The following is a 4,398-nucleotide window of genomic DNA, read 5'->3' as shown; positions in this document are numbered from 1 at the left end:
TCGTGTGAGTGGGAGGACTCAGGCAGAGAGGACCCTAGGGAGCAGAAGTTTAATTCTGATCCCTAGATCCAGACAATGTTTGAAGGGTGGATGCCTGCTGCAGCTGACCTGCTTATCCTGTCTCTGTTAGTGTGCTGGTGTTTGATTGATTCATCACTGTTTTATGCTTTTACATAATTAATTTTTCTTGGCATTTGAATGCCCTTTTATTCCAGCCCCTCAGCTAATGTTCAGCTTCCCACAGACACATTAGTAGTGTGCTCTAATAACAGATAAGTGGTGTGGTAAATACCCTGGGGTCTTGTTACCATTCACAAAGTTACTGTTTGAGAAATATGGTTCCAAATGTGCTGGTAAATGAAAATAATTAGTCATAGTCCATTATGAACTGCTCTGCTGTGCCCTCTCTGTGCACTCCACAACACCTGTGTGAGTACTACAGTCATACTGTGTGAGTACTAGTCATAGTCCATTATGAACTGCTCTGCTGTGCCCTCTCTGTGCACTCCACAACACCTGTGTGAGTACTACCCACTGGTGTGTGTCCTATTCCACCCACCTCTGGCTTGAGCTGGTGGTCTCTTACCAAGCCCTTTTCTTTGATTCAGTTCTTGCCTTATTTATGGCCATCACTGCTCTGCTGGCTTGGTGATCCTTCACGGTGATCACCATGGGGGCATTCATAATGCTTTACTGATGGGAGCTGTTCCCGCCAGGAGCCACCTTTCCTTGGTGTCCCTGAGCGCTGATCTCTCTCTGGTGGAGTTTTTCTCTTGTAGCAGACTCCAGAGACAACACTATGGATAGACTATGACCCAGAGAGAAGTTCCTCTCTCTGTTTATTTCCAGACCTGTTGTGCTGACCTTTGAGGTTACCAAACTCTTGTGGAGGACCTTAGACCTTGGAGAAGCCTTTTTTGGGGAAAAAAAATACATATGGGAATGTTTTAACTTCCCCATCAAATAGTTGTGTGGTGAGCATGTTACATAAATGTCATTTCCACAGCTGTTGCTGCCCTGGAAGATTTTGGTAGTTCTCTCAGTCATTAATTTCTTGAGCATTTAATCAACCCTTTGCATAGAAGCCTATGAACACTCCACTGCTCTGCATCTGTTGAATTTTCAGTGCAACAGCCTGGGCTGTTAAATAGCTGTGGCTATATGGATAGCAAATCAAATCGTGGCTCAGCAAGCATTGTTATTACAGTAAACAGAAAGGACCTATTAAAGGACATCTTTCTTCTGCCTTTTTTTTTTCATGTTTAATCCCTTCCCTACCTCATTGCTTGTGAGTGAGTGAGGCATTTTGGGTCATTTGGAATGTCCTTCCTCTGTGTCTTCTTTTGGGCATCTCCTTTGATCTTTGCACCTGGAGACTAACTTACACCTTTTCCTTGTAAAGAAAGAAACATTCCAGATGTAGGGCTGGGTTATGCCAGCTCTAAGAAGGTGCTCTCCCACTCGGGTCTCTACATATTCTCAGCAAATTCTGGTTTCTCTCCTTGACACTGATACATTTCTCAGATGGCCTGCAATCAAGGGATCTCAAGGTCTGGTATCTCATCTGAACCGAGCAGGAAGATCCTTGCTCTGGCAGCCACTGTGACATCTGGAGGCATCCATGTGGCCTTTTGGCTGGTCCCCCTTTGTGTAGGAGCTGCTTTCTCCACCTTGCTTGTCACTCAGAGAGAGAAATGGGTGAGCTCAAGGCTAATGCAATGCCAAGATCCTCACCTCAAACCTCAGCTCTGTGTAGCGGGTGGCTACATTATTCAACTTCAATGCAGTGTAGTTTCTTGATTTCTAGGTCAACTTGCTGAATCTCCTACTATTCCCCTATTCCTGCTATTTTTGGCTAAAAAGCACTATCCCCCTGTTCCTTCATTTTCTGTATTTACAGCTACAGTATAATAAAAACTTTAACTTTTATAATACTGTAACTGTCAGAGGATACTATGTAATATTTTTAAGGCTTAAGGAATAAACACAATTATGTGTAGGATTAATTTGATAGTAGAAAAAATAGCTTAGTATCTTCCAAAAAATGATACCAAGATTGGCTTTAAAAAATTATTTGTATTTGTGAATGCTGGAAAAGCTACTTTGTGTAGTCACAAAGATTTAAAAGTCCTGAAAGTTTTGTGGATTTTTGCATGAATAATTAATCCAGAAAGTAACCCCAGAAAAGTATTCATAGCCTAGTGTCCTTTAGCTTCTGGTACTTCCATTGCCACTCACTGAGTGGAGACAATACTCTATGATTTTGTAGTTACTGACATGCAAAAAATAATGAATAATCATGGGCCATTTGAAAAGAGACTGAAAAGTGCTCAAACAAGATATTGACAAAAACCTTCCAAACAAAGAGTCAGTCTTTATTAAAAAAAAAAAAACCAAAAAAAAAACCCCAAAAAAAACAAAACATGATGAATTGGTGGAAAAATACAGAAGAACCACTTTTGTAATGGATATTACTGTATAACTAATTTGACTGGTTCTATTTCTAAAACGGATACAGCTGTGGAAAAGCTTTTTGAAGAAGCCCATAAACCTGCAGCTTTCATTCACTTTTAACCCTGAATGGGGAATATGTTCTTCCTATTGCCAAACCTGTGTATAATTTATATTTTTGTGTGGAAACCATCTAAAGCTGAGTGGAGGCTTCATCCAGTTGTAATACAAAACCAAGAGAGTTTTGTGGTTTTGGATGGGGCTTTATTTTATAATTTGATTTTAATACAAGTGAAAACTGTCTTGGCTGGGAGATGGGATCTCAATTGTCTTTTTCCCAAACAAAAATTATGTGTTCTGGGAAGCTGGTGTAGGTTGGCTCTGTGTTGGTGAGCCTTAAGCCTCACCTGCAGATCATAAGCAACCTGCCCTTGCCCTCACCAGATAGAAACCCCTCCCTCCCCTCAGTCTATCATCACTGAGTAAGCATCTAAGTATTTTTTCTTTTTCCATTCTCTTGGGCTGGACCAATTTCATAATTATTTAATGCTGTTTTCCCTCTTCAGAGAATGGAATCCAAGTGGTTTGTCACCTTTCTTTGCAGTCAGATTTGCTTTCAGATGTCTGTGTTTTGGATTTAAACCACTGAAGAAAACCCTGTTTCTCAGGGAGACTTAATTGCAGGAATTCATGTTAACTTATGTTACTATTACCTTTGTCAGAAACACTGTTCCCTTTTGATAAATACAGTCTAAAATGACAGAAGGAGTTGGAAGAATCAACACAGTTATTATTCTGTTTCTGTCAGGCTGCTGTGTGTGAAGGGAGATTTCACAGATAAGAAGTCCCTTAATGGTCTGTCGTGATGTCTGGTAAGATCCAGTTTTAAGAGGACTTTTAACATAATGGAGAACAATCAATTATTACTGTAACTCACTCTTCTGTGGCTTAGGCAGTTGATGGTTGCTTAAAAATTTTTCCTCAAAAATTCAAAATTCAAATGACATTCTGATTTATATATATATATATCCACACACACACACATATATATAGACACATATAGATTTACATATATCTATATATGTGTATATATATGTGTGTGAGTGTGCATGAAATATATATCCCAAAGTATTTTTAGCATTCCTGCTAGTTACTCAGATTCATTGAATTCACGCACCAAAGAAATTTATTCCAGTATCACACTAGTGGAAGCAAGTCAGTAGAGATGGTCACTGCTAAAAAATTCTCCTTTTCTGCCCTTGCAGCATGGACAGACTTAATCTTTCAGACCCTATCTTCCCTATCTGTTTACAATCAGGGCAAAGCTGAGTAAGACCTTAATTATTCAGGACTTTATAAACAAGATGAAAAATGATATTTGAAGGGAGCTGGGATTTCACTGCTGCTGGCCTGAGCAGAATAGATGGCTGCTGAGTGTTTTTTTGGTATTCTGAGGACAATGAGAATAAACCAGATGGATTTTAAGAGCAGCAGGCAGAGTATCAGTTAAGCAGATCATTTAGGAATGCTTATTGCTTGTCCTGCCCTTTGTGAAAATTGTAGATATTTAAACCTAAAATTTTCTTGTGCAAAACTGGCCTTGCCCTGTAAAATTTGGCATCCAATCCACTATGATTGACAAGGCACATGTATGTGTTAGAAGATGGAAGCCCAGAGGCATAAACACTAGAGTTTTCCAAGATCCTGTAGATGTTTTCTTTTGTTTCAGTCCAACTGTTTTCACTTACCTTCCTAGAGCTGAGCAAAAAATATTTCTAACCTTACAAAAATAATGTACATAGGTTTTCTCAGGAGAAAATAGTAGCTGTTCTGATAAAGTAAGGTCTGTGCACTCTTAATTCAATTTAAAATGAAAATATTATGACCATTTCTATACTGCCTGCCCTTCAGCATGCACTTAGCTTGAATTCTGATTACAGACAGTGC

The 4,398-nt window shown here is 39.3% G+C and overlaps 1 long non-coding RNA gene across 1 annotated transcript; it reads left to right on the top strand.

Moving 5' to 3' along the window:
* Positions 1 to 2,866: 2,866 nt before the first annotated feature.
* On the top strand, positions 2,867 to 3,480 carry LOC137466649 (uncharacterized). The gene is made up of 2 exons (XR_010995257.1): positions 2,867 to 2,933; positions 3,056 to 3,480. It is a non-coding gene; the product is annotated as an uncharacterized lncRNA (long non-coding RNA).
* The last annotated feature ends 918 nt before the right edge of the window (positions 3,481 to 4,398 follow it).

Source organism: Anomalospiza imberbis, chromosome 2 (genome assembly GCF_031753505.1).
Source record: "Anomalospiza imberbis isolate Cuckoo-Finch-1a 21T00152 chromosome 2, ASM3175350v1, whole genome shotgun sequence".
In the NCBI taxonomy this organism is placed as follows: Eukaryota; Metazoa; Chordata; class Aves; order Passeriformes; family Viduidae; genus Anomalospiza; species Anomalospiza imberbis.
Note: the sequence above shows the minus strand (reverse complement) of the source record. Positions and strands in the feature narration are given on the sequence as shown.